A 13,020-nucleotide genomic window follows, 5' to 3' on the forward strand; every position below is an offset into this window, starting at 1 on the left:
GCTTCAAAAAAAAAAAAGGCTTAAATATCTAACAACCAGACAATAATCCTAAGGTAAGTGACATTACATTTACTAAATGAACAATTATAAAATTTTTTAAATGAACATTTAAAAAATCTTATAAATTGTCCAAAAAAATCTTTAAAATGGTTAGGATAGCAAATTTTGTTATGTGTATTTTATCATTAGAAAATATGGAAGCAATGTTTACTAGGTTATGATACTAGAGGAAAAGCAGAAAAGACTGTGAATAGAGCATTATTAGAACCACAGCAAATGTATGCACAGATGGAAAGAGACAAAGGATATATTCAGATATCAAAATTTATTATTTGGGGACACCTAGGTGGCTCAGTGGGTTAAGCATCTGCCTTCAGCTCAGGTGATGATCTCAGGGTCCTGGAATCCAGCCCTCCCACCCCAGGCTCCCTGCTCAACAGGGGGTCTTCTTTCTTCCCCTCTATACCTCCCCCAGCTCATGCCCTCTCTCTCAAATAAATTAATAAAATTAAAATTGTATTGTTTAACATGGTAAAATCGTATTAACTAATTCTTTTAGTTAATATTCAATATTTTTAATCATTATTTTATAAGAAAATAAGCTTTAACTATTCAAAAATAATAGTAAAATAGATTGAATCTATGTGCAGAAAAGGGACTCATTTCAAATTTAACTGTCATTAGTCCTATCATCTAATTAGTTGCGTAAAGGAACTCAGTAATTTTGCTTTTATTTTGGTAGTGCATGTTTCATGCAAGATGTTACTGCAAATAAACAGATTCTCAGATACAAACAAGGGGAAAACTAGATATATTGGAATTTGTGTGGGTGAGAGACAGAGGTAGTTATTCAGCATTTCATTTGAAGAACAAGACAAAAATAATTAAAAAATACCACTGGGGAAAAAAAAATTGTGTCTGTTTTTCTCATCTCTGGTACAAGAATGCCTCATCATTCTAATGCTGCTGAGTCCTGAGGGGTGCTTAACAAAGCTTCAACTTCTCTTTAAAGCATTAAAACTAAAGAGCAAATAAACACTAACAAATATTTTGATGAAAATCTTTCTGAGATGTATTATATACTTCCTTGACTTCCTAAGTGGTTTCCACTGAATTAAATTTGATCTTCTTTTGGTTACTTACATTAATTTACTTTCATTACTGGTTCTACACTGCCAAGTTTGTATAATTCTTCTGTTTTCATAGTTGTTTAATCCCTTCCCTTATTATCAAATATCACTTCTTTAACAAACGACATGAGATAGCTTAGTAGAACCATCTCCTGCTGCCATTTGAATTTCCTGTGTTCAGTTTCCTCCAAACAGATAAACTCTACAGCAAGCCTTTTTGAGCTTTGCATATTATGTGGTTAATAAGGTAAACCATTTGGCATCCTGAGAAGTAAAGGGCTTGAGTTTTGAGAAAGCTCTTTTGACAGCCCAGGGGATATGTCCTTAATTCTGAATGTACAGCTATATTCTGGAAGGGTTAGGCTTCCAAAAGTCTGGCTCCCAGATAAGTGTAAAGTTACAGAGCTATTATACAGAAGCAAAAGAAAACAGGGTGAAAATGCTCATAAGCAAATTATGTTTTGTCAATGTTATATTAATGCATAGAATGGAAGAAATAACCCAAAAAGAAAGCCAGGGATTGGGAAAATTCCAAATGGTCAGAAGTTGGTACATGGAATATTGAAATGTAGAGGAGAAAGGAAAAAAGAATCTTTATCATTAACCTTGCAATATTCAATCTGTATGAGGCTTTGCTCATAGCCACTGAATTCAGTTTTTCCTGAATGTCCAGTAATCCATACTGAAGGAAGGAGTTAGGACTATAATGCTTCCCCAAAACATGTGAAAGGTTAAAAAATTATAGTATCCTTAAATAAAACCACCACTTCGCATTGTAATATTCTAAAGCCAGTATTAGTGATACGATAGAAGACCCATCTGAACTCATAAAGTATAACAGTCCCATCCACTCTGGCCAGAATAAAACTCATGATTCTTGACCTGGGGCGGAAGTCACAGAACACAATCCCATTTCAAGAATTACCCTTCTAGGGAACCCTCCTACACTGTTGGTGAGAAAGCAAGCTGGTGCAACCACTCTGGAAAACAGCCTGGAGGTTCCTCAAAAAGTTGAAAATAGAGCTACCCTACGACCCAGCAATTGCACTACTGGGTATTTACCCTAAAGATACAAATGTAGTGATCCGAAGGGACACGTGTACTCGAATGTTTATAGCAGCAATGTCCACAATAGCCAAACTATGGAAAGAACCTACATGTCCATCAACAGATGAATGGATAAAGAAGAGGTGGTATATATATACAATGGATTACTATGCAGCCATGAAAAGGAATGAAATTTTGCCATTTGTGACAACGTGGATGGAACTAGAGGGTACTGTGCTTAGCGAAATAAGTCAGTTAGAGAAAGACAATTATCATATGATCTCCCTGATATGAGGAAGTAGAGATGCAACATGGGGGGTTTGGGGGGTAGGAAAAGAATAAATGAAACAAGATGGGTTTGGGAGGGAGACAAACCATAAGAGACTCTTAATCTCACAAAACAAACTGAGGGTTGCTTGGGGGTGGGGGGTAGGGAGAGTGTGGTGGGGTTGAAAACTGAAAGGTAATTTTTAGGAGCCAACATGTTTAAAAGCATCATAAACAATACTTATACCTTAAAGGTTCATATACAATGAAAGTTTTGATAATAAATAAGAACAATTTAAGTTTTAATACAAAGAAATAAAAACAATGTTAACATTTTAGCGTTTTTAACATCATCCTGATTTGGAGGAGTGGGAGTAGTACTTGGGACTTGCAAAGAGAAGAGCATACTTTAATCAAAACAAATATCCAAATATGAAGACATGTGTATCAGAAATGCATGTTAAGAAAATGTATGCGATTTCTATTGCCACATGACAAATTACTTCAAGCTATAGCAGCTTGAAGCAACATTTATCATTTCACAGTTTCTGGGTCTGGAATGTAGGAGCAGTGTAGCCGGGTGGCTTAGGCTCAAGGTCTCATGAGGGTGCAGTCAAGGTGTCGGCCACCATCACAGCTATCTCAGGCTTGACTTGGAAGGAGCCAGTTCCAAGTTCACTCACAGGGCTGTTGGCAAGCCTTAGCAAATCTGTTTCTAAGGTCACTGACATGTTTCTCTCCCCAGGGCTTCCTCACAGCATGGTAGCTGGCTTCCCCTGGAGCAAGTTGTCCAAGAGAGAGTGAGACTGCACTCAAGAAGGAAGTCTTTTTATAACCTAATATCAGAAGTGATATCCCAATATTTCTGCCATATTCTGTGCATTAGGAGCAATTCAGTCAATCCAGTCCATGGGTGAGGGGAGCATGTGACTACTAGAAGGTAAGAATCATTGGGGGCCATTTCAGACACTGCCTTATATAAAAAGTGTATACATTATGGAAATCCATAATTCTGAAAATGAATAAGGAAAGGTTCTGAAAGACAATGAATTGATAAAGGGCAACTCTCTCTTTTTGTTCTATATACATCTGTATTTTCAAATAGTTTTTAAATGACTGTATTCTATAACTACAGAATTAGAGTAAATAAAAAGTAATATAGATTACCAAGGTGATTTTTAAGGTCTGCTCTCATAGTAGGTAAATATTCAAATTTGTCCCATAATTAAATTATTTATCACTATAGGGATTGATAAGAATACGAAAGAACTGGTGTTGATCAAATGTCGCTCCTTTCTACAGGCCAGTCCTTCTGGACTTTTCTTGGTAAAGGGTCAGCAATAATGTAGAGGATCGTGTAGACTGAGCTGCAAGGTTAGTTCTGTGAGTTTGAATTAAGTCTTCCATGACTTGGGGATTCTGCCATTAGTTAAAAATTCTTCCCCCAAACCTTAACCTGCTGAGGGAGGTTTTAAAACATAGATAATTATGATAATAGTACATAATTTGGGAGTATTTTGGTTGAAAATGAAAGAAAATCAAATCAAGCTGGTTTTTAGGAAAAAAGGAAATGTATATGGTATCTAACATAACATTAAAAAAAAAAGAAATACATTAATTTAAATAAAAATTTCAGAGGCTGAAATGCAAGCATTACCAATAAGTTTTGTTTACGAAGACTGACTTAGGCCATGTCCATATCTGACTGGGTCACTGTGTCCAAGTGGTGGTATATTTACCACCAGAGTACTTTATATTTGAGCCTAACAGAGTCCACTCTTAAAGCTAAGAGTAGGGTCAATTTCACCTAAAACTCAAGGCAGAGGTGGGGGAATGAGTAATATTCTGAAAGAAATTAAGAGTAATGTTACCAGGGTAAATAAGAAATTGATACTAGGCATCAAACAAACAAACAAAAAAAAATGTTCATTACCTAGGGATACAAAATTATAATTAAGAATTTATTGTAAATGATTATCTTTTGCTTAAAATTTATAACTCGGTATTATAATTCAAACAAAGGTAAATAAATATTAATACTCATGTAAAAATTACATATGCATTTTAGTGCTGGAAAGATATAAGTTTACAGGTTTAAAATGCTTCTTTGGCTAGTTCCAGTAATATATAAATCTCTCTATATTCTTTCATTTCATTGGAAGTCATGGCTCTATTTCTCTATAATTCTTTCAGCTATGTCCTCTTTTGTGTGTTGATTCTTCTTAGCCTAGTTTCTCTCGTAATGGAAAAACAACTATGAAACTGGACAAAATAAATGAAAAAAGCTTGTTTAAGACAATGGACATCAAAGCAGGAGAGTGAGATCCCTATTCCCATTGAATTTTTGACTAGGGATTCTTCTCAAACTATAGTGTAGGGAAGTAGAGTCCAAAAATAAAGCAGCATTCTTAGTAGGTGGAAGAAACAAATCAAATTTGGAACTTCTGAGGTTGGTGGGTGGGATTTTTAGGTCAAAATATCAGAGGGGAAGTAGTCATATAGTAGAGGAATGCCAGAAATAAGTTATTGTCTCAACTTCAGATGCACTTGTTCAGGGACAGATTCTTTTGGGCCAGGCAAAAAACAATTCTGGGAGAGTCATGAGCTGAATAGAGGTTCCAGAGGTGGCATAGTGGTAGAAGATATTGGGATTTTGACTAGCCAGCATGGGGAGACATTGCCGAATATTTCAAGCATCATTTTGAGACCTCGGAAAGGCCATACTATTGGAATAAGACTTTTCTGCCTCTATGGTAAGGTTTTTGAATGATACAATTGTTGACATTTTGGGTAAGATAACTCTTCATTGTGGATGCTGTCCTGTGCATTGCAGAATAGTTAGCAGCTCCACATATCTTTATTGTATGAAAATAACATTTATCTTTCAGTTATTACAATCAAAAGTATTTTTGAGGGGCACCTGGGTGGCTCAGTGGGTTAAGCCGCTGCCTTCGGCTCAGGTCATGATCTCAGGGTTCTGGGATCGAGTCCCGCATCGGGCTCTCTGCTCAGCAGGGAGCCTGCTTCCTCCTCTCTCTCTGCCTGCCTCTCTGCCTACTTGTGATCTCTCTCTGTCAAATAAATAAATAAAATCTTTAAAAAAAAAAAAAGTATTTTTGAACAATGCCAAATAGCCCATCAGGAAAAAAATTCACCCAACTGAGAACCACAGCTCTTGATTAAGGGCTACTTTAAAGATTTTATTTTTTTATTTGCGAAAGAGGAGAGAGTGAGCAAGAGCACGCAGGAGTGGGGAGAAGGACAGACAGAGGCAGGGATGCTAACGCCAGAGAATCTTGAAATCAGCCAAGAGAGGAGACTCATCACATACAAGGGATCCTTCTTAAAATTAACAGCTAATATCTTATCAGAAACCATTGAAGACAGAAGACAACGAGATGATATTCTCAAAATACTGAATCAAAAAAAAAGCTATCAACTAAGATTTCTATATCTGGCAAACTGTCTTCAAAAATGAAGGGCAAATTAAGATATTCCTAGATAAACAGAAACAGAGTTTGTCAGTAGGAAACCTGCTGTTTAAGAAAAGCTACAACTAGTCCTTAAGGCTGAAAAGAAAGAATACTAGACGGTAAATCAACTGTGAATCCACAGTAAATACAAGGAATATAGAACACTGGTAAAGGTAACTACATAGGTAAATTTAAAAAGATGGTAATATTGTAATTTTTTTCTTGTAACACCTGTTTTTTCCCATGTGACTTAAAATACAGCTGCATAAAATAATTGCTGGTCTTTGTATAGAAATACAATTCATGAAAATACCAACATAAAGAGGAAGCAGAGCTTACAGGAACAAGGTTTTTGTGTACTACTGAAATTAAATTTATACTGATCCAAACAAGATTATTATAAATTAAGATGTTAATTTTCTCCCTAGGGCAATGACCAAGAAAATAACTCAGAAATATATAGTAAAAGAAATAAAAAGAGAATAATAATGGTATACTATAAAATATTTATACTGCAAAGAATGGCAGTAATGGAGAAAACTAAGGAACAAAATATATAATATATATGGGGGCACCTGGGTGGCTCAGTGGGTTAAGCCTCTGCCTTCGGCTCAAGTCATGATCTCAGGGTCCTGGGATCAAGCCCCACATGGGGCTCTCTGCTCAGCAGGGAGCCTGCTTCCCCCTCCTCTCTATGCCTACTTGTGATCTCTCTCTGTCGAATGAACAAATAAAAATCTTAAAAAAAAGTTATAATGTATATGGAAAATAAACAGTAAAATGGCAGAAGTGGTTCTAACTTATGGGTCAAGATTTTCAATTAACAAGCAGAAATTGCAAGAATAGATTAAAAAGTGATCCAACTATATGCTGTCTACAAGAGCCTCAATTTATATTCAAATAGAGTAAAAGAAAAATGATGAAAAAATACATTCTGTGCAAAGAGTAACCAAGAGAGCTGGAGTGCTGTATTACTGTCATAGAAAGGCTTTAAATAAAAATGATTATAAGTGACAAACAACGATATTGACAAAAGATTCAATACAACAAAAAGCCATAATAATTATAAATATGGGGCTCCTGGGTGGCTTAGTTGGTTGAGTTTCTGCCTTCAGCTCATGCCCTGGTCTCAGGGTCCTGGGTTTGTACCTCTCATTGGTCTCCCTGTTCAATGGGCAGTCGGCTTCTCCCTCTCCCTTTGCCCTCCCGTCACTCACATGCGCTCTCTCTCAAAATAAATAAAATCTTTTTAAAAAACTATAAATTCATGCATCTAGCAAAATGGGAAAATACATGAATTGAAAACAGAATTGAAAAGACAAACCAACAATAATAAGTGGAGACTTTAATACTCCACTTTCAATAATGGACAGAACTAGACATTAGATAAGCAAAGAAATAGTGGGGTTGAAAAACACTATGAAACAACTCGCCCAAACAGACATCTATGTACACATCTCTCAGTAACAGGGGAACGCACATTTTTCTCAAGTATACATGGAACATTCTCTAGGAAACAGTTTGTTAAATCACAAAACAAGTCTAAAAATTTTAAAATACTGAAATAATACAAAATACATTTTCCAACGGCAATTCTAAGTGAAATTAGAAGTAAATCACAGAGGGGCACCTAAGTGGATAATTTGGTTAAGTGTCTGCCTTCAGCTCAGGTCATGATCTGAGGGTCCTGGAATGGAGCCCAATATCAGGTTCCCTGCTCAGGGGGAAGCCTGCTTCTCCCTCTGACCCTCCTCCTGCTTATGCTTTCTCTCTCTCAAATAAATAAATAAAATCTTTAAAAAAATCCAATCACAAAGATAAATCTGAAAAATTCACAAATATGCAGTGACCAAAAAATACAATCTTAAATAACCAGTGGGTCAAAGAAGAAACCACAAGAGAAATAATATGATGTAATTAACAAAAGCAAAATCACAGCAAAGTAAAACTTATGGCATGCAACAAAAGCAAGGTACAGAGGGAAATTTACATCTAAATGCTTACATAAAATAATTAAATCAACCCAATCTTCCACCTTAAGAAACTAGAAAAAGAGGGCAAACTAAATCCAAAGTAATCAGAAAGAAGCAAATAATGAAGATTATTGTAGAGATAAATGAAATAAAAAGTAGAAAAATCATAGAGAATTGACCAAGTCATGGTTGGTTTTTTGAAAATATCAACAAAATTGACAAATCTTTATCTAGACTGACCAACAACCAAAAAGGAGAGATGACTCATTTTGCTAGAATCAGAAATGAAAGAGGAATCATTACTACTAACCTTATAGAAATAAAGGATTATAATGGAATACTATGAAAAATTATATGTTAACAAGTTCAGTTATCTAAATGAGATGGGCAAATTCCTAGAAACTCACAAACTACTAAAACTTAATTAGAAATAGAAAATCTGGATAAACCTATAGTAAGTACAGATATTGAATCAGCAGTCGGAAAAACAAGACAAAAAAAAATTTCCAACAAAGATCTTTTAAAGTACTTAAGTTGCTGTTTTATAAATGCCAAAGCTAAACAAAGATATCACAAGAAAAGGAAAACTATAGACTCATATCCCTTATGGATACAGAGGCAAAATTCTTCACCAAGCTATTTGCAATCTGAATCTAGCAGCATATTAAAAAGATAGTATATCATGACCACATGGAATTTATCCAGTAATGCAAGGGTTAATCAATGTACAAATATCAATCAGTCCAATATGTCTTGTATTCAGCATTGCAATGGAATATCTAGACTGTGAAATTACTCAAGAAAAAGAAAAGACATTCAGATTGGAAAGGATTTTTGCCTAAAGAACCTAAAAAAAATACGAAGTTCAGCAAAGTTTAAGGATAAAAATCAATATACAAAATACCAGTTATATTTCTATACAATAGCAGTGAACAATCTGAATATGGCATTATAAAAACAGTTACATTTATGGTAGCATCAAAAATAATAATATAGGAAAAAATTAACCAAAATATGTAAGACGTATAGATTGAAAATTATAAGATGTTGAAAGAAATTAAAGAAGATTTAAATAAATGGAAAAAAATCTTCTGTTTATGAATTGGAAGTTTTTGTATTTGGAGTTTCAGAAGAAGAGGAGGGAGAGATTAGGGTATAGAAAATATTTGAAGAAATAGTATCTAAATAGTTTGCAGATTTAGTGAAAAATATGTCCACACGTCTTCTAAATTTCAAGCAGAATAAACACAACCACAACTAGAACATTTAAATACTGCTGAAATTCACGGAATACCTGGGTGTCTCTGTCAGTTGAGCATCTGACTCTTGATTTCAGCTTAGGTCATGAGATTGAGCCCCATATCAGGCTCTGTGCTCGGGGGTGGGGGGAGGGGAGTCTGCTTAAGATTCTCTCTCTCTCTCAGGGCACCTGAGTGGCTCAGTGGGTTAAGCTTCTGTCTTTGGCTCCAGTCATGATCTCAGGGTCCTGGGATAGAGCCCCACATCGAGCCCCACACCGGGCTCCCAGCTCAGTGGGGAGCCTGCTTCCCTCTTTCTCTTTGCCTGCCTCTCTGCTTATTTGTGCTCTCTATCCATCAAATAAATGAATAAAATCTTTAAAAAAAAAAAGTTTTTTTTTCTCTCTCTCCTTTTGCCTCTCCCCCTTGCTCTCTGTCTAAAATAAAGAAATAAAATATTCAAATACTCCTAAAATTCAGTAAAAAGAAAACACCTCAAATGGGCAAAAAGTTACATTTTATAAAGAATGATATATATATGGCCAATAGACACATAAAAAATGCTCACTGTAACTAGTCATCAGGGATATGCAAATAAGATATGTTGTAGAGTGCTATAAAATTAAGCAGATTGTCAGTTCCCAGTATTGATGAGGATATAGGGCAACTGGATTTCTCATGCATTGGTAGAGGGAATGTAAAATGGAAGAATCACTTTGGAAAACTAGAAATTTCTTAGAAGGTTAAATTCCTATCCCTAATCTGACCCAGCACTCTTACTCCTAATCATTCATCCAACAGAAACAAAAGTGCGTGTTCACAAAAACACTTTACAGAAATTTTCACAGCAGTTTTATTCATAAAATCCCCCCAAATGGAAATAATCTAAGTAGCCACCCGAAGGTGAATGAAAAAATAGGAGATGCCACTCAGTAATAAGAAGGACCAAACTGGTGATATCAATGGGGCTGCCCAAGGCGGGATGAAAGGTAATAGACATGGGAGCGTTCAAGAATTAAAACTGTGGTTGGTGATGCAACATGGGGTGTTAAGGGGGTAGGAGAAGAATAAATGAAACAAGATGGGATTGGGAGGGAGACAAACCATAAGTGACTCTTAATCTCACAAAACAAACTGAGGGTTGCTGGGGGAGCGGGGTTGGGAGAAGCGGGGTGGGGTTATGGACATTGGGGAGGGTATGTGCTATGGTGAGTGCTGTGAAGTGTGTAAACCTGGCGATTCACAGACCTGTGCCCCTGGGGATAAAAATATATTATATGTTTATAAAAAAATTAAAAATTAAAAAAATTTTTTTTCAACCAGAGATAAAGCAAAAAAAAAAAAAAACAAAAAACAAAACAAAAAAAAACCCTGTGGTTGGGACGCCTGGGTGGCTCCAGTTGGTTAAGCTGCTGCCTTCGGCTCCGGTCATGATTCCAGCGTCCTGGGATCGAGTCCCACATTGGGCTTCTTGCTCAGCGGGAGCCTGCTTCTCCGTCTGCCTCTGCCTGCCACTCTGTCTACCTGTGCTCACTCTGACAAATAAATAAATAAAATCTTTAAAAAAAAAAAAAGAATAAAACCTGTGAAGTGACATAAATATACTACATGTTCATAGGCATTTGGGTGGCATGGGTATACACATTTGTCAAAATTAATTGAAGTGGGGGCACCTGGGTGGCTCAGTGGGTTAAAGCCTCTGCCTTCGGCTCAGGTCATGATCTCAGGGTCCTGAGATTGAGCCCCGCATCGGGCTCTCTATTCAGCGGGGAGCCTGCTTCCCCCTCTCTCTCTCTGCCTGTCTCTCTGCCTACTTGTGATCTCTCTCAAATAAATAAATAAAATCTTTTAAAAATTAATTGAAGTGCACTCTGAAAATCTATACATATTTCCATAAATAATAAAAAGAGAAATCCTTACTGGGACAAGATAGGTACAAATAATGTAAACTTGATTTTTTTCTCCCTAAGTATAGTTTATTTACTCTCTCTCACTTTTAAGGTTACACCAGAGACAGTATGAGAAATTAAAAACTCTTGGTTAAGTCAGAGAACACCTTAGAAATTCAACGTTAATGTTGTGCTCCTTTTGAATTCCTATAGTTTTATTCTGCAGAGATGGAAATTAGGATTTCTACAATGTGCTTTATGTTCCTAAAATGCCTGGTTATTGAAGAGATGCTTATCTTCATTCTCCAACACCTGCAGAGGCTCATAACGTACTCCATTTGTATTTTTAAAGTTCCTGGTGGGTAAGCAGAATGAGAAATATTTGAAAGCTCTATGACTTCCTTCCTGCTGATTTTAGTTTAAGGAGAATCTTTAGTCAAGCAAACTATTATTCTTTGGGGACAATATTTTATATATTTTTTGCTAATATTAAAGTTGTTTCTATGGAATTACCCTATTTTTAAAAATAAAAGCTGACATTTTGAATTAATCTTCAATATATTCCATGAGAATTTAATTACTCATAAAACATCTCTTACTGAAACAAAGCCTAGAAACCCTGAGGTTTGTGTTCTGGGATCTCTTGGTGGGGGCAGCTACCTGTCATTTCCACACTGACCCAGGATCTAGTTTCCACCCTCCTAAATCTTTCAGGTAAGACTGGATAAAACCACCTCCTCTTGATATTTTTAGTACAGCTGAGATAGCTTGCAATTTTCAAAAAGATTTTAGTTAATCTAATAATACAAGAGAAAAAGATCAATGAATGCAATAAATAAAAACAGGTTTTGGAATTCCATTCTCGGTAGTTTGACCCTGTGTCTTACCTCAGGAGGAAGATTATTTTTCACCAAGACCTTAAATTTTTCCTAGCATCTTCCCTGGGATATCTACTTCTCAATCCTTAGCTGGCAGTTGCATAATGAAACTTAGAGTTTACACAGTGAAATCCCCTATGCTGCATACAAAGATGTACTCTGATATAAAGAATCACCATTTTTATTTGGAAATTCAGCCTCTCTCCCCTCTTCACTCATGGCATCTGTGTGGCGCCGTGCTTACAGGGGCTGCAGATGGACATGTGAGACAGTTCTAAGCCCATCAGGGTGCTCCATTCCCTTGCCTGCACTGACTTGCTCAGAAATGGGCAGGTGACTTAAGCCATACTAATCAGAGTTAATCTTTTTACAAAATGCCCAGAAAAGAAGTATTGTATGAAGACTCTGCCTTTTTTTAGTTGGGTTTGACTAGGTTTACCAGTTCCATGAACTCTGCCAACTATTTTGCAGTCCTGAGAAAAGAGCCCTTTGGAATGAATGAAATTCTATATGGATGATGGTTGTTTTTTTTTTTTTAAAGAGACAGTTCTTCTTCTTTTTTTTTTTTTAAGATTCTATTTATTCACTTGACAGAGAGAAATCACAAATAGACGGAGAGGCAGGCAGAGAGAAAGAGAAGGAAGCAAGCTCCCTGCTGAGCAGAGAGCCCGATGCAGGACTCGATCCCAGGACCCTGAGATCATGACCTGAGCCGAAGGCAGCGGCTTAACCCACTGAGCCACCCAGGTGCCCCATATGGATGATGTTTTATCCTTTGTTTCGAGCAGGGCCTGATGTCAGAGATACCCTTAGACTATTCAGTTATTGGAACCAATGTATTCCATGTTCTTGCTTGAGGCTAGTTTGAATTAGGTTTTCTATACAACTGAAAGAATTTGTGCTGGTACAGGGACTATTATCTGTGACACAAAATTAGTAAGATGTATCACTGTAAGAATACTTAGGAAATAGTTTGTGATAGGATATGATAGGATGTGTTGGGAAGAAAAGTAGGATTTAAATTTTCCATAACTTATTATCTAGTTATCTTTTATGATAAATTTTATTTATCAAGCATTTATTTTCTGCCAGGCACTATGAGGGTAATTTTAGACATTTCATTAA

The sequence above is a fragment of the Neovison vison genome, chromosome 3 (assembly GCF_020171115.1).
Source record: "Neovison vison isolate M4711 chromosome 3, ASM_NN_V1, whole genome shotgun sequence".
Lineage (NCBI taxonomy): Eukaryota > Metazoa > Chordata > Mammalia > Carnivora > Mustelidae > Neogale > Neogale vison.